The following is a 19,142-nucleotide window of genomic DNA, read 5'->3' on the forward strand; positions in this document are numbered from 1 at the left end:
GGTTCACTGGCTTTGCATCTTTTCCCAAGTTGTGTTTCAAAGCTGTTGTATACAGCAAACACAGACTCAAAGGAATCCATGTTTAAAATGTAATAAAGCAAAAATGTGATTCTCTGTTAAACAAATTTGCATATGCCCAAACAGAATCCTTTGCCATAGTAACATAACTACACATTTGTGATTTCGGTGGGAAAAACAAGTCTTATGGCTTGACTGGTGAGCAGATTTTTGTATTATCTCTATATATATATATAGATATAGATATAGATATAGATATAGATATAGATATAGATATAGATATAGATATAGATATAGATATAGATATAGATATAGATATAGATATAGATATAGATATAGAGAGAGAGAGAGAGAGAGAGAGAGAGAGAGAGAGAGAGAGAGACACACACACACACACACACACATACACACCCCAGTCACAGCACCTTTTGGTCAGCAAACCCACTAAAGAATATCTTAAAAGACATCCTACGATTAGAAGGCCACAAACCAATTAAAAAACGACAACCAATAAACAGTAACAAGTTCAGAGTACTATCCGTTATGTTGGATACAAGTCCATTCAAAACAAAGACAAACAGTACGATCAAACAGCTAAATTTCTGGCCTTCTACGAGTTCTCACGACCGAACGAATTCAAAGTAGAGAAGGCAAACAATTCTACCAATATGCTAAAAATAGCTGACCTAAACAAAGTAGGGGACCACTATGTTTTGACACTATGCCAGTCAAAAACAAATCAAACGGGGCCACCAGACGAAATACAACAATTTCCCACAGGCAACAAATGGTGCCCAGTTCTATTACTTGACCATTTTCATCTGACCTTATTGGGCCAGAGCAAAAGCCCTCCTATATGGAGCAAACACGGTAAACCCCTGACAACATCTAAATTCATGGTGTACATAAGGACTCTTTTTTAAACATAGGTTGCGATCCATCAGCCTTCACGGGCCATTCATTTCGTATAGGGGCAGCGACAGCGGCCTCTAGTCAAAACGTTCCAGTGCACATAATCAAAAGACTGGGGCGATGGAAATAGTCAGCAAACCACCGCTACATACCCCAACCAGAAAAAGAATTGAGAATTCAATTTCAAAGTGAATTTCAAACGTCAAAGTAGCTGAACCGGAAACATAGCTGACTGTCGTTTGGCTATTATGACCTTATAAATCTGAAACTCTTTTTACATTCTAACTTTAGAGAGTAGCCCTGAAGGTGATTTTCAAGGTTTTGTTAAACACTATAAATTCCAGAGAAGTCACATTTCCCCTTTAAGTTTAATGAATGTGTCTAGAATATTGTCAGTATGTCTCGCAATAGAAAGTCCCTCTAGTTACACGTCCAAGCACACTTCCTAGAGAGAAGTACTCATTTTTAGCCATTTCAAAGGTTAGCCAGTATACTATAATTTTATATCTGGTCAGCGATCTCTAAAATAAGAATGCTATTATAAATTAAGAATTTCTTTGGAAACACGGTTTTAAACTGGCCGTTGGCACAGAAAGTTTAAATTCTGAAATGTCTATGAATGCACTGAAAAAGTGTCATTTAGAGCTAAACACATCTTCATTAATTAACACTCCAAGCACCAGAACCACAAAAGCAGACTGTTGTGCCTATGATGTTAGCATAAACACTAGTGCGACCACACCACAATTTTATTTTTACATTTTTAAAAAAAATATTACCTTCAGGGTCAGTTGGAATTGTTGAAAATTAAAAGTGAATTTTTTACGTAAAACCTTTAGAACTGAATATATGACTCAGATTCAGCTATTTTGGCCTTACATTTAAAACCCACTTTGAATTTCCAATAATATACCTCTAGTGAAAAAGTGTTCAACTGAATGCTCCCATGTATGATCACACACACTGTGAAATTAACAGTTTGCACATAAATACAAGTGCTGATGAGACAAGTAGCGAAGCAGACACATGGAAATGGTCTTTCATATTAATACACTGTGTGCGGGTATATAAGGACATACTTAATAAGCAGATTCCTGCCAACAAAGTCAATCCTGGCAGAGAAAGATACAGCCGTTTGGAGTGCCTTCCACATTGAATGATAATGTCACGACTACTAATGTGATCCAACACGCAAAACTATGTAACATCTACACAGAATAGAAAAATCGACAGAACGTAAACCGGTCCTTAGAATGGCCGGATTAATACGTTGAAAGACAGAGAATGCTCATGGGAGCCAGAAATACACAAGATCGGTAAGAAAGTCAAGTCAGGGAAACCAGAGATCAGAATAGTCAGGAATAGCCAAAGTCAGAATACCGAGAATATTAATAACAAGGACAAGAAAACGCACTCTCAGGAACCAGGAACGGAAACCACAACAGGGCAATGAACAAGGGAAATTCAGGGGTTTAAATATACCTCCTTGGGCTGTGATTGGTCAGGGCTTGGCCTCTGACCCCAGAACGTGCGTGTGCGTCTACATCGTGACATCAAACAATGCCACGTGACCTTTTGAGGCAGAGCTACAAGTGGTCGGCGCCATTTTGGATCCCGTGTGTGAAGGTGACGGACGCACCAGCAGGTCGGCTTCTGGCTGAACAGGTAAGCTCTTAAACCTGTCAATGTGGTCGCACCGATTGGGTGCGACCACGTGCAGCCGCGAGCCGGGGGCCGTGACAGATACATGCTGGCGTTCTACATATAAAGATATATATATAGACCTCTTTGGAACAATATGATCCTGCAGGACTAGTTCCTAAAACATGGTATGTAAATATCATTGTTAATTGTGGAAGCATGCAGTTTAAATCACAGATAAGAAGAAGATAACGTGAGAAAAGCAATTGCAGAGTGGTCAATCCTTGACTACGGTCTGTGAGATCAAGCTTCAAGACACGTTTAGCGCCTGCTTAAGTAGGGATTATTGCTTCACATTTACACGTGCCAAAATAACACATTTAGAAACTTTGGTTTTCCATTTTGGTTCACGTAAGTGATCTCTTACAACACTCGCTACTCGCTACGCCATTTATACCTTACAATATGATCCAAATAAGCACTAAATAGAATTCAATACCTCAGTAATGTCATAACTTGTCCTCAGGCTAGCAATCAGCTGCTTAGAATTCTGTATAAGCAAAAAAAGGGGATGATCTGCTGAACCAATCACAAATAAAACAACATAGCGTATAACTGTGTATATTGTAAAATGGAAATTCCAAATCTTCTGTCTGGGTTAGAGATTTGGAATTTCCATTTTGAAAAAGAAAAATATTCAAGGCTTGCAAACTTCAGTAAAAGTGTGAGTGGCCATTTGTGAGTGCAACTTTTACAATTTGCCTTTATACACAGTTATACGCTATGTTGTTTTATTTGTGATTGGTTCAGCAGATCATCTCCTTTTTTTTGCTTATACTGTGTGGAAGACAAGAGGAAGTCTTTTGGGATACTATTGGAAATCCTATCCTATACACGAAAGTTTCTTTCTGCTGATATAAATTAAGCACTTATTACACTGTGGTGGGTGTACACACACATTGTTTCTTTTTGTGCTTAGAATTCTGTAGCTAGACTCCTGCTTTACTACCACCCTGATTCCAATTCATTCTAGACTTTTATTTGCCTGCAATATTCTCTCCTCTCTGGATTCTACATGCATTGTTTAATGGCTTGTTTAACGTTGTAATACAGATCTGTGCTCAAAGATATCCGTAAAGGAAAATATGTTTACTAACCCTTAGACATCCAGTGAACAGAGTTTCAGAGTTTCCTACTTTATCTAAAAACATGTACATGACATGCTGCATGATTAAATGAGCACTCGCCTGTTCAAATACAAAAATAAATAAAATAAAAACTGCTTAGTAGATATACCCCAATGAAAACATGCATGCCTTTAATTGCACATTTTCTCATTGGGTGCGTATCTGAAAATAGCTTGCAAATCACATTCTTCCCAACACAGAGCTCATTGAAAAAGCTTAACAAGGCAGGTGCTCTGGGCAATTGCTGCCTCTTGAGTATAGCTCCGCTGAGCTAAACAAACCAGGAAGTAACAAGACCTGTTGGCTGACTAACAGTCAGGGGGTGTAACAAAGTTAATTTATAAAAGGTCCAGTTTCTATTGAAATCTGCACTTTTTTAAGAAAAGCAAGCTAAAGTGATTTAGGTGTCAGAGGTGCCACTTTAATGCACACCCCTTTTATTGCAAAATTCTCCTTCCCCCTGTCCCACACTGAGACTGCACGATATTAGATATGTAATCCCATTGCACATTCTAACATAATAATTGCATTTAAGGACAGATCAATATATTGGATTTTTACTTTATAGCAATGGTTCTCTGTTGATTACAATGAGCATTACTCAGCAAGCATCTGACATTATTGGTATAAGCTTCGTCACTTGCACCTTTGAGGAACACACAGTTCTGGGAATAATAGACGATCTCCGAAAGCGGCACGGCATACATAATAAAACCTTACCTTTTATTTAGCTTGCTGTATTGAAACAGAGGATTAGCTCATTTCTGCACAGCGGGAAACCTGCAACAGATAGAAAGACAAGGATGTGATTTACGAACTAAGCAAGTCTTGTAACAAAAACAGTACAAAAGCATATTCCGTTATGTGTTTAAAATGACTTGGTGACAGTGGCTGCTTCTTATACATTGTAGAGTCAGTGATAAGAACTAGAAGAATATATTCTACAGTGACGCCGATAGAACTGACACCTCTGCCATGTTTGCATGGTGGCTAAGAGCACCATATACCATCAGAATGTATAGATATAGAGCAGTGAGGCAGTACATGGGAATTCACATGCTACAAGAGGAAGTCGATAAATTAAACCCAGAATGGACCCAACAGGAATTGCTGTGATTAATAAATTAATTGCATATGGCAATAAATTAATTATTCATGTCAGACAGAAGTTTACACTTTATATTTATTAAGGGTATCTGTAGGCTCTGAGTATCTCCTTTTATAGGATGGTAGGCAGGTAGGTAGGAAGGCAGGCAGAAGACTAAGCGGCTCTAGATCAGAGACCATTAGGGTGTCACCACCAGATAGAGAACGCGATAACAGGGATAAATATGGCGTAGGCGTCTTCTGCGGTTCAGTAACCCACCACGTTTGTCTATTACTAAAGTTAGTAAAAGATTGTTGGTTTTATTTATCCCCACGTTCCCACTTGCACTCAAAGTAAACCTTATGAATTTAAAATCACACTAATCACTGCAAAAAATGGCACAACAAGATTTGAACCCACTAAAAAGGTTTAAAATAGTAAAAAAAACGAAAAAAAAAATTCTAAACCTACAATTTCCAATCTGTGATTAGTACTGAAAGGGTTAATAAATTAACCCTTTAAATTAAATGGCTGGGATATGTGCTCTTAACTTTCACACACTGTTTCACTGATCAGTAATAGACAATGCCAATGTTTGCATTGTTTTGCAAGGTTTCTCAGTTCCTATACCCTGCCCTCTCCGGTACCCGACTAACATAGCTTGCCAACACATCCTGCAGCAGACTGCACTTCTCCCATATCATCAAAATTCTGGCATCAGAAAGGAATAACAGCTGTCACTCCAGGAACAATCACAGCAACTACTATGTTCACATTGTAGTTGCAGTGATAGTGGGCAGAAGAACGGTCTCATATTCAATTCTCATCAGTATTATCTGACTGGTGAGGGGACTATAACTGTACATACATTTGTTATACATCTACACAGCTAGATTTGTAGAAACCAAATGTGCAATAAAAATGTGTAAAATCAAATTTAAGGCCAAGGTAGCTAAACTAGAAGCACAACAGATGTGTTGAATTTCTCCAGTTTGGCTGATTTGTCCTTTATTTTAAACTTCACTTTGAAATGAAAACAAGTCTGACCTTAGTGAATAACCCTGTTATGTGCAGTTGAGCTATAACTTTATCTGCTATGCATTGTTATTTTAAGAGTGTATGAAATGTGACCGAATCCTTGCATTGCACAGAACACGCTTTTCTGACACAACTGTAACTGCTGATGAACCAATCGAATTTCCCTAATCCCCTTGATTCATAAGCTCCTTAGTCTGTGAACTCTTTGAGTGTCCTATAGCTTGCTGTCTCCTGAATCTCATTAATGCAGAGAGAAAAGCAACATTTACAAGGATTTAGGGTTAAGTTTACTTAGGAGTTCTAGGCTTTAAAGCTCTTTACAGACTATTAGTGTAACAAATCAAGGTTTAAATGCTCCTGAGTACATAACATGCTGATTTCTCTCTTCGCAGTATAACCAGTCAGCCTTCCATAATCACCAGAGAATCTGCAGAAAGCAGTGGCTAGACCGCGGGAGCTATAAACAAAACAAAAAATGGCTGCCATATTGACATTGTAATGCAAGAATAGACAACGTGGGGGTCATACATCATTTCAAATATAAAAAGACAGACACATTCATTTTAGAGGTATGGGGGGAGGGGCGGTTTTATGACATTTTGGGTGACTCACAAATAATTTATTCAATTAAAATGTAATTTAGAACAATGTATCTTATTTACACAGAGTTATTTTTAAACACATTTATTGTGGTTTAAAGGCATAGTACTGTGAGTATTATGGCCTTGGAGCTCTATTATACGCCCAGACACAAACAATATGGGGCTCCTAGAAAGGAGGAACATTAGGATAGAAAAGAGGGAATTGGAGCCAAAATAGGGACTGTACCTCTTAAATAGTAACACATGGGAGTTGGGAGGTAAGCTGTGTTCTACGGCTTACCTTATTTTCTGCACCCCTTGTGTTATAACAACATGTCCTACGGTCAGAAGTGATGGTCTGCTTATTGAACAGTCACTTGTAGTGTTAGACTAAAATAACTGATTTGGGGTGGGGGAGTACTTTTACATTGCTGTCAGCACCCTTCTGCTTTAGCTATTATGACCTTACTTTATTATACGTGTTTTCCACATAAATGTTACGTTTGCAAACCTCACTACGTATGATGCCCCCCCAAAACAGCAAGATTGAAAAGGATTTACTCATTGCATCGTAGGAAAGGGAGCGATTCTAATCAACTAGTCTTCAATTTTATTTTCCTTTCTTCCCCTTTTTTCTGATGGGAACTTTGTTCCAAAACAGGAACATTCCTTCCTACTGAGGAAATTCCTTTTAAATACAAAAAGAAGAAATAGCCCCTACATTTAAAGCGGCAAATGAAAACACCAGTTCCTTTAAATAGCAATCGAATAGAAACATAAAACAATTATATCATGATTTCCGTTCAGAATGTGTGCAAGGTATTGGGTTTCTTTACTAAAGACATTGAATTGTGGTGAGCTAACAAAAGGAGAAAAAAAATCAAGTCTTTCCTCCAGGTAGACTATTTATCTCTCTCTGTTACTGCATCCTACGTTTTGCAATCTGGCTGTCAATTCACTATTTATTGAATTAAACCCACAGTGATAAGCTGAACTACAACTCCCATGATTCTCAGCCTATTTATTTTATTCATAGAATCATGGGAGTTGTAGTTCAGAAACATCTGGAGGGCCGGAGTTTGGGGAAGCCTGCTTTAGATGTATTGCCTCTGAATTTATTTAAACAGAAGATTATCTTGCATCCTTGCCAACTATTGCCAGTCCCTGCTTTTAGACTTGAACCCTTCTATAGTGACCTGAACTCTGTCGTGCGTTTTAAAAACGTTATAAGAAAGAAAGAAAGAAAGAAAAAAAAAGAAAAATGACAACTGCTCTTAAAAACATTTATTAAAGCAACAAAAAACTTGGGGCTTGTTTCTAAAGTGGTTTCTACTTTTTACAGACCTCCCCGACAGCGAGAATTCAATGCGTGGTCACTCTACGCAAATATTTGGATCACTAATAATGCAGTGAAACAATATGCTGCAGTGGTTTTGGTGCTTGGTGTGTCCTTTCAAAGTAAGAGTTTAAAGGAGGAGTGGTTTCACGTCGATGTTATTGCTGCAATTGTGAAATTGGTATACAGAAACTTGGTGACGGTATTATTATGATTTATATAGCGCCATCAGATTCCGTAGCGCTGTACAATGGGTGGACTGACAGACATGTAATTGTAACCAGACAACTGGACGTACAGGAACAGAGAAGTAGAGGGCCCTGCTCAATGAGCTTACATTCTAGAGGGAGTGGGGTATAGTGACACAAAGGATAAAAGTAGGGGTATGAAGTAGGTTGTTAGAAAAGTATTCAATGTTAATATTTAAGAACTTGGCTTATGCCACATAATATTACAAAGCAGTTAGTTACATGTTCCTGCCTACTAAGGGATCTGTCCTTTGTCCAGGTTCTCCTTTATTTGCCTCATCCCATCATATAATAAAGTATAACATATACCGGTACTTTGTATGCTTAAAATATTTCCTGGTTAATAAACAGCTGAAACCAAGGATCGTAGCTTGGTTCCTTTCCATTGCTTGCAGTCATATTTTTTAGCAGAGAATGGGTCATTTTACTCACTGCATACCTTGTTACCTAGCAACAGGCTACACACCCATGTGCGCAAAGAATGATAGCTATGCAGGGAATGTGGCTTCAAGGCACAGAGCAAAAACAATGCAACACCTCAGGCCACCATGTCTGAATCTTGGCCTCAATAGATTATATGTACACAAACAATGCAGCACAAAAGATATTTTATCTCCTGTCCTGAGGCAGGAATATTTCAGACTCCTTATGAATCTATTAGCAAAAAGACATGTTTTGACCTACAGGTAAATAAAAAGCTCAGGGAGCTATAAGCGTCTGGACAAAGAAATTTCCAACAATGACACGTTACACTTCCTGGAAAAAGCCCGTGCAATGGTCCATTCCTGTCTTGTTCCCTTAATGCGGATTTATTTTCTGCATAAAAGTGAACAAGTAAACAAAGCGTGTCTAATAATGTGACACAGACTGGGAAGGATCCCTTCACATTTCACTGCAGTGATAACGAGGGCCATCTTTAACGCAGGGCAAAAGGGGCAGCTGCCCTGGGCCCAGTTATTCATGGGAGGCCCAAAGCAGCGGCACCTTGGGCCTGCAACAATATAATTGGGTCGTGGCCCTTTAATATTGCAATGGCCTGGTCGTGCCCATTCACTGTGTTCCCCAGCGGGGCTCCTGTCTCTGTGTTGCCCAGCTACCCGCGTTAGACATGGCCCCTTGTTTCTGTGTTCCCTAGCTGCCCGCGTTAGACATGGCCCCTGTTTCTGTGTTCCCGCGCGGCCTGTCAGGAGGAAGAAAGATGTGAGATGGTCACTTCCTCCCGGCCAGCTAACAGGGAGCCACATGGGGAGGAGGCAACAGCAGAACACAGGGAACAGAGGGCTGAGGAAGCCTGGGGCCTCCGGCTCGAACTCCCATCAACTTAGGCCAGCCAGCTCCACCCTTCTGGAACAAAACTAAGCCTGTCACACTCCTCTTCCATCACTCTGTCACACTCACCCCTTTCACCCTGCCACACTCACCCTATCACATTAACTCCTCCAATTCGGTCATACTCATTCCCCCCTCAACCATGCCATACTCACCCTGTCACAAAAATCTCTCTTAATCATTGCATGCTCATTTCCCCTTGCCTCGGCCCTGGTGATGACTAAACGTGGCGCCACTGCAGAGGCTATGACTGGCTAAGCATCATGGGAGATTTCATTCACATACATCAGCAGCACCAATGCTGGTCAATTGTTATAAGTAGTGGAATGATCTACGAGGTTAAGCTCGTTTGAACAAGGCCCACGTCATCTCATGTCGGTTAATATTATATCAATTACTTCACGTTATGCTGCGTGATAACATGCTCGCGCTTTGCACGATACTAATAATGAAATTTGGTGCAACGGGCCTACCTAGCAGGCTGAAGGGATACACTCGAGTGACAAACCGCACGAAATCTCATTTTATTGCTTCAGTTTCACTTAGAGGGAGGCAGCCGTAAACAATTCCATGGATCACAAGTTCCTACAGGTTGGCCCAGCTGCATGGCAGCCATGTTGAATAGCAGCTGGAATCATTCATTATGTTACTGCCTTAAAAGGTACTGCGGTATCAGATCCAGTCTACCGTTTCACAAACGCTCTGATGGGCTTAATGGACAAGGCATGCAATGTTTAACAAACCAATGCTTTCTCCATTAAGTATTGAATTTTGCTTTTAACCGTCTCATTTCTAAATTAGCATTCCTGAGATGCACACATTTAAGCCTTTTAGCTACATGGGGAGTGTTAGCAACTTGTCTTTTCTATCCCCCGAACTGGCACTCTGTGGGTTATTTCTCCTATAAAAATTCATCATATTTCCTTGGAGTCTTTGTACACTCCCAAATGTCTAACCTTCAGTACTCCTACATCCCCCCGAGACGTACAGCAGCCCATAATTTCCATCATAAGTTGTTTACCTGCCAGATTCTGCAGTCTATTCTCTATCGCAGCATTTTCCAGTGCTGAATTATTTTTCTGCCTACGCTTAGTTAGCCAATAAGTCTCGGCGCCTCACTCCCATCCTGTCAAATTCAAGCAATAGCCATTTACTTACAAAGCAACTGCTATAACCATAGGTTTCTAAAGACACATTTCAAGTTAGTTATAAAACCAGAAGTAAACGAGAGATAAGACTACGGCGTGCATTCTTCACTTGTTGTAGGAACGAAAAGCAAAGCGAGATTTGTAAACCCAGTGCCCACAAACTATTTATGTGGCTCTATCAGCAGACTATATCATTTTTGTGAGTATTCCATAAATATAGAAGATTTATGAAAAACATACATTGATTATTTTGTAATTCTGCATGAGTCCACTTTGGCTTATGGTAAAGTCTTAACTTTACAAAACTTGACAAATACGGATCTATTGGGCCTCTCTTAGAAAAATATAACTTGGCAAATTAGTGATCTTGTTTCATACCAGGGTGATCTGGGATGTGAAACCCCTAAGTTGATGAGTCTAAACATGTTACATGAGGTTACAGAATCATAATGGTGAATATGCTCCGAGCTGAGGAATGTGCTACAAATGATCTGATAGAATTGAGAGAAAAAGTGAAATGCCAAGGTTTTCTAAAGTCACACAATGTGTTGGGTGCATGCAAGGAGGACGTGTCTTGCTACTTTGGTATGGAGTAAGTGGATGAAGGGAAATACATCACAATTTATTCCACAGGATCAGAAAATGGGAAATGGCAGGGAGGTGACAGGAAGGAGGGGGTACTATAAACTTAATTTTAATTGTGCAGCAAAAATAACTTTTGCACCATTTAATTGGGGCTATTAGGGGATCCCCAGCTTTGCTCACACTAACTAAATTAAAATATTAATATTTCTTATACTAAAGATACATTATCTGAGTTTATCTACAAATGAAACATAACAAGAACGTGTATTTTCCACAACAGAACTTCTATGAAACAGAATCTTTACAATATATTTACGGCTTGTATATAAACATGTCTGAAGTCGTAAAATGGTCTTTAACAAATGACATACCATAAAAAAATGGGCGCCAGTTAAAATTACTCACACAGCCTAAAGGAAAAACCGTATCAGAGAAAAAGCAGTTCCTCGATTACAAAAGCATTCAAAGAAAAGTCCTTTGGTATTTTATCCCATTAAAATATACCATAAACAATAAATGAGCTCAGCTGAATGCCACAATTACAGTGATACAAAAAAAAAAAAAAAAAAAAAAAAAACATCTTCCAGTAGAGGAGGAGACGATCACAACAAAACAAAAAAATCCTATATTATTACTATTATTATTATTTATAAAGCGCCAGCAAATTCCACAGAGCTGTACAATGGGTGGTCTTACAGACACGTACCTGTGACTGGGTTGGGAGCCAGCATCAGAGGGGCTTAGGGCCCTGATCAAATTAGCTTATATGCTAAAGGGAGTGGGCTATAGTGACACAAAAGGTATGGGTAGGGTAGAAAATTAGGCTGCTACAATAGGATTCATTTAGTATTTTGTTAGGTTTATTATTGGGAATCAGAGTGCGGGAGGAAGAGTTGTTAAAGGACCACTATAGGCACCCAGACTACTTCAGCTTAATGAAGTGGTCTGGGTGCCAGGTGCATCTATGGTTAACTCTGCCTGCTGTAAACATAGCAGTTTCAGAGAAACTGCTATGTATACATATGTGTTAATCCAGCCTCAAGTGGCTGTCTCATTGACAGCCGCTAGAGGCGCTTCGCATTGTGATTTTCACAGTGAGAAGACGCCAGCGTCCATCGGAAAGCATTGAGAAATGCTTTCCTATGAACTGACTGAATTGCCGCGCATGCGCGTTTAGCCGATGACGTTGGAAGGAGGAGGCGAGTCCCCAACGCCAAGGGAGCCCGGCGCTGGAAAAGGGTAAGATTTTAACCCCTTCCTCCCACTAGAGCCCGGCGGGAGGGGGCTATGAGGGTTGGGGGGGACCTATTAACACCATAGTGCCAGGAAAACAAGTTAGTTTTCCTGGCACTATAGTGGTCCTTTACAGGGCCGGTGCAAGGATTTTTGGGTACATAGGCGAAGATGTATTTTTCCGCCCCCCCCCCCCATTCAAAAATAACATCTTCACCTATGTGCCTCTTACCCAGCCCCTCTCCCCGTCCATTATTGGTCCCCTCCCTTCCCTGTCCCTTAGTGTTCTTCTGACAGTCACACACACTCAATGACAAACACAGAGACTCACTGATCTGACACACACACACACTGATTGACACTCATTGACAGACACACTGATAGTCACACACAGACTCAATGACAAAGATACTCTCACTGATTTGACAGACACTCACAAACACACACTGACAGACACACACATACACTGACACACTCACATGCAACACTCATACAATCACTCACAGACACACATACACTCACTCACGCACACACTCACAGTCACTCACGCACACACTCACAGTCAGTCACTCACGCTGTCTGCTGATGCCGCGGGAGCCGGAATATGACGTCATATTCCGGCTCCCGCGGCATCACTAGACAGCGCGCGAGGGAGCAGAGCAGAGAGGTTAGAGCTCCCTCGCAGCGCCTGATCGCAGCACTGCCGCGCCGGGGGCGGAGATGGTGGCCGGCAGGAGGGAGAGCTTCCCTCCTGCCGGTCACTGAAATCTTGCGCCCCCGGAGCCGGTGCGCCCTAAGGCGGCCGCCTGTGCCGCCTTATGGACGCGCCGGCCCTGGTCCTTTAACAGTTTAGTTGATATCTTTCCAAAAGAAGTAAGTTTTACATTTTTTTTTTTTTTTTTTTTTTTAAGAAATGGAGACTGGGTGAGATTTTAACAGAGTGAAAGGGAGTTCCACAGGAACAGTGCTTCCCTAGAGACGTCTTGAAGGTGAGTTTCAGAGGTGAGAGTATGTACAGAGGATAGCAGAGGCCTTTGGCAAGACCTAGGGGCCTAATACTTGTGTATTAGGGAGGATAAGTAGGTTGAAGCAGTTTTATGTAGAGGTTTGTAAGCAAGTATTTTAAATTAAGCTCTATATCTTACTGGACTGACAGGAAGATGAGCCTCGCCACCACATTCGTTATAGACTGTTATGGGGCAAGCTGAGAACACGTAAGAATCCTGAGAAGCGGATCGCCGTAATTAAGGCAAGAGAGGATAGCAGCATGGACCAGCACCTTAGCCGTGTCCAGTGTTAATTAGGAATTATTATTATTATATTATTTATATAGCGCCAGCAAATTCTGTAACGCTGTATGTAACAGATCGACGGGCACCCCGACTGGGTACCTCCGTTGAAGGATGCTCCTAGCACTCCTGAGGGCTCCAAGCACTCTGGCAGACAGCACAATCACCGAACCGGAGAGGCATATGAATGCACTCAAACATATGAATGCTGTAAACCGCTGGACAGGAAAAGCATACAATCAGCTTACACTCCTGAAAATCAGCATACAATCCAATTCCCCCAATGACGAGACAACACTTCGTTTTGAGGGTCAAGCAGAACTGACTGTACTGGCACATACAGCCTCTTTTATTCACAATCCACAAACATAGTACTGCCCACAGGGTTTTGAAATACAAACAATGAATCCGTACAATACACACAGACACTCAAACACAAAATCCTCCCCTCTGCCTGTGATATGATCACTGAACCAAATGGTTAATATAATCGCAGGCAGAGAAATACAGTTTTTACAAAATATTAATAACTTCCAAAATATACATGCCATTCACATACATTTTCAGAATCAGCATGCTTGAAATATACACAAAATCAGGGCAATCGGTTCAGGGGTTAAAAAGTTAAAGGGACACTATAGTCACCTGAACAACTTTAGCTTAATGAAGCAGTTTTGGTGTATAGAACATGCCCCTGCAGCCTCGCTGCTCAATCCTCTGCCATTTAGGAGTTAAATCCCTTTGTTTATGAACCCTAGTCAAACCTCCCTGTATGTGACTTGCACAGCCTTCCATAAACACTTCCTGCAAAGAGAGGCCTATTTAGGCTTTCTTTGTTGCAAGTTCTGTTTAATTAAGATTTTCTTATCCCCTGCTATGTTAATAGCTTGCTAGACCCTGCAAGAGCCTCCTGTATGTGATTAAAGTTCAATTTAGAGATAGAGATACAATTATTTAAGGTAAATTACATCTGTTTGAAAGTGAAACCAGTTGTTTTTTTCATGCAGGCTCTGTCAATCATAGCCAGGGGAGGTGTGGCTAGGGCTGCATAAACAGAAACAAAGTGATTTAACTCCTAAATGACAGTGAATTGAGAAGTGAAATTGCAGGGGAATGATATATACACTAAAACTGCTGTATTTAGCTAAAGTAATTTAGGTGACTATAGTGTTCCTTTAAGGGAAAGTCTTATTTGACCGACCGCAAGCACATTTTCATGCCCAAAAGAGTTCCATAGATTTGAGCTGTGCGATCGGTCAATTTCACACAGAAAAATGTCTAAGTCCCATTCGAATGCACGAACGGGACAAATAGCCCAGTCTAACAATGCGTTCAAATTGTCGAACGCACTTCGATTCCAGTCGAAGCGTTGAAGTTCCTGAGAAGGTAACGGTCAGCGGTGTTCGTGTAAATGTGTAGTCGATTTTAGTTCCATAGATTCAGTGGCACGCACCGCTGACCGCATTAGACTACATTAAAATGGCCCCTGCCACGTGTTCGGTTTTCGAATGGCGGCCACTTCGACTGCATCCGAAGTGCCAGTTTAAAAGTACAAATCCTTTCTCTGGGAGTTAAAGCGCCAGCAGCAGCACAACACAAATCCATTATGCCCAAATCATGTCTTTAACGGGCAATACATCCCAGGGGCCATAGTCACAGGGCAGGAGGCTGGCAATCAGTCTTCTCCAATGCCCAGTGGCGAGGTTGGTTTCGCCACACTGTACAATGGGATATACGTGCGCTATGTTTTTGAAATGGAAGCAGCAGGATTTGGCAATCAACTGGACATGAGGGGTAAAGGAGAGGTTGCAGTCGAAGAGAACATCTAGGAAGCAAGCCGGCAAGACAGAGCTGATGGTAGTGCCATTGACTTGGAGACAGACACAGGAATAGCAATACTTGACGGAGGAAAGACCAAAAAAAGTTGGGTTTAAAGAAGTGAGCAGCCACCCAGTTAGAAATATCAGAGAGGCAGTCAGAGACACGAGTCATTAGGAATGGCGAGAGATCACGAGAGGATAGATAGATTTGCGGGTCATCCACATAGAAACTATATTGGAAGCCAAAAGGAGTTGAGTTTACCTAGGGAGGCAGTATAGTTCGAGAACAGTAGGGGACCAAGGACAGAACCTTTGGGAACTCCAACAGAGATGGGTTGGGGAGAAGAAGCAGAGCCAGAAAAAGACACACTGAAAGAGCCCTGGGGAGGGTAGGAGGAGCACCAGGGGAGCGCAGTATCTCGTAGATTGAGATTACGGAGGATGAGAAGAAGCTGTTGATGTCAAAACCAGCAGCAAGATCAATGAGAATTAGGATAGAATAGTGACCATGAGATTTTGCAGTGATTAAATCATTGGATACTTTACAACCATGACCAGGGCACTAGCTTGAAGGGAGGACTCTGTGTCAAATAAATGATTAAATCCGAACCCAATTAAAGTCTACTTTTTGAAAGAACAATGAATCCAATGGCTGAGGGTTTTAAGAAAGCAAATGGCTCTGCACTTGGAAGCACACAGTCATGTGGCACTGTATTCATATGTGGCCTCATTGACCTTGGACCTATAGGCTAAAACAGCCAAGCTGTGACTAAAGTTGATTTAAAATATGTTCCAAATTTTATTTTTTTGCGTACATTTTGCAATATAGATATCAATTAGCTCAAATAATATGTTTAGTAAATATTATTGCCACGTATACAGCGCCAACTTATTAAGCAGTGTTTTACAATAAGGGGACTTGAACAATAAATGAGACAAACAACAGGAACAACAGGTTGATGAAAACCCTGATTGAACTAATTTACAATCTAGAGGATTAAACTCCATATTGTGAGAAGCTAATTATTTTAACGTCTTGCTTATGATTATATTAAGAGTTGCTACTTAAGAGCTACCAAAGGTCACCATGCAAAAATAATTCTAGGCTCCTACTGACTATACCATGATCATAATTACAGATCTTGCGTGACTTATATAGTGATTGGTAAAGGATGACTTCTTGTTAAGCCTCAAGCATAAGATTATTATCCGTAACAAAACAGATTATTCACTTATTCAAGGGCTAAGAGACGTGACAACCTACAACATAAAAGATCGTTGTATGATTGTGTAAGCAACACAAGATTTGACATGTTACCTAAACTAACAGAGCGCCATGAAGACAACATTTACGTAAACAAAGTACCGTATGTTAGTTAAACAGGATATCAATCCTCTTACTCTCTGCAGTTGGTAAAAACAGATTTAACAGAGTATCAATTAACAACACACCTATATTACATGTGTTTAACTTCTAAAGATCCTCTTAAAGGTGACTGCGAATATCGAAATTGTGTTTCCACGCTGCGAATGTCAAGTAGACTTATTGAAAAAGACCTATAAATGCATAACATTTTTTTATTTTCAAGACTACAAAAGTAAAGAAAATAAATAATTTTTATTAAAACAAATGTACAAACACATCAGCGTATGTGTTCTAAACTGAAAAACCCATATTTGAGCGTACCATTGCAGGGAATTCACCTACTTCTAAATTGTAAGCTCATTCGAGCAGCAAAACAAATTGCAATTGTCTCATTTACGGTTACATTTCCGCCTTTATAAAATTGCAAAGCACAGAAGAATGAGCGGGAGCTGTATAAAATCCAATAGTAATACTTCTGATACATAGATTGATTTCTGAGAATTGCTAGGATCTGATTTTATCAGAGGCCTATCACATTTTGACCGGAAGCTGGAGAAGGTGTCTACTAAAGATCTTTGAACTTTACCCATGTCACAAGATACCAACTCTCGACAAGTGTAGTCTTATAGTAGTCACCACAAGGAGTCACCCACACTGGGCATGGTGAGGAACACACACTGAAACCCATGCTCCTTTACAATCTGCTTTCTTACTGAATATTTATAACCGTAACAAAGATATATGTCTGACTGCATGCTAGTCTAACACTATATAAATAATATTCAAGGCTTATGTGCGATGTACCGTAAACTAGACAGACAGTTAATTAAACAGTTTCAGGATTTTAGTGGCCACAAAATTTTGCAGAATTAATTTAGTTTTTGTTTTTTTTATCCCAAAATGTACCCAAACACCTCCAAAAAAAAAAAAAAGGAAATTTATTTAGGAGAACGCCAGGGGTACTCATTCTTCATGATCCGCCTTGCTCTCTAAAAATACTTCAAACAAAATGACTCCCCAACTAGGGGGTTTATTACCATCTATGTGATAATTACTGCTGGTAATTACTTACTAGTAAATAAATAGTAATAATGGACACAAGTTTTTAACAAATTTCAACAAAATCACATTGTTCTTTTTCAAGAACAATTTTAAAAATTACTGGTTTGACAAAAACAAGTATATACCTTACATTTAAAGGCTCACTATAGGGTCAGGAACACAAACATGTATTCCTGACCCTATAGAGAAAACCCACCATTTTGGTGCCCCCCCCCCCCCCCCAGCCCCCTTAGAATGGGTTAAAACTCACCTTATTTCCAGCTCTCCATGGATCTGCCAGCGCTGGTCCCGCCCCCTTGGTGACATCAAATTTGCCCATTTTAGCAAATCCACTGCTTTCCCATGGGGATAGCACTGGATTGGCTAAAATCGAAAAGGGGCGCTCGTGTACACTGTACTGAAAGTAATCAATTTGATCATTCATAATGCCCCACAATTCACCTATTATCACCACTGCACTAACAAAAGGAATTAAACCTGCAGGTCAGATGTTACCAGTACAGAATTAGTTTGTTTGTTGTTAATCTTGTGATATTGTGTGATCAAAGAGAACAACTGAAATTAAGCCTGGTTTTAAGTCAATAACAATAAACAATTTGTGTAATTACCAACAGAAGACAGCAAGACATTTTTGGATTGTGATTGCATTTAAAAAAAAAAAAAAAAAATTCCTGCAACACCATCACAAGCTCATTGTTATCAATGGATTACGGACTTTGGATTGTGATCAGGAACTTTATTACATGAGAGATATTCAGCTCATGGAATAAGTCAGCTCCCATTTTGAGTACAATGAAACTGTAACAATTTGCAAAGAAATCTACCGGGTATTACTTCTCATGAATTTTTATATTTTGTTTAATATTAGATGTGCATCCATCTTGTCTCCCTGTTAATCATTGCCATTTCCTACCCTCCTCCAAAGCAATTTGTGCCCTGGCCGTAGTCGTTATATACATGTAAAAGAAAAACTAGGTATCCCACAAAATCGTGTTGATGAGATTTAACCCCTTAAGGACCAAACTTCTGGAATAAAAGAGAATCATGACATGTCACACATGTCGTGTGTCCTTAAGGGGTTAAAAGAACACAATGAGATTATACGGTCTTGTTGCCTTTAGTGTCTAATTATTTTGACTTGCCACCAAATTACATAAAACAAACAATCAGAACAAATTCCAGCATGCAGGTACATGTGAAGTCTTGAAGGATGAAACTATCATTTGGTTGCTTAGATGCAGTCTTTGCTGCTATATCAATGG

At 40.1% G+C, this 19,142-nt stretch overlaps 1 protein-coding gene across 1 annotated transcript in view; it reads right to left on the reverse strand.

The window, feature by feature from the left end:
- APBB2 (amyloid beta precursor protein binding family B member 2) overlaps positions 1–19,142 on the reverse strand; it is a 341,181-nt gene that overhangs the window by 292,851 nt on the left and 29,188 nt on the right. Inside the window, exon 2 of the mRNA XM_063457900.1 lies at positions 4,479–4,538. The gene's annotated coding sequence lies outside the window, so the exon portion shown is untranslated. The remainder of the gene's footprint in view (positions 1–4,478; positions 4,539–19,142) is intronic.

This window comes from Pelobates fuscus, chromosome 6 (assembly GCF_036172605.1).
Source record: "Pelobates fuscus isolate aPelFus1 chromosome 6, aPelFus1.pri, whole genome shotgun sequence".
Lineage (NCBI taxonomy): Eukaryota > Metazoa > Chordata > Amphibia > Anura > Pelobatidae > Pelobates > Pelobates fuscus.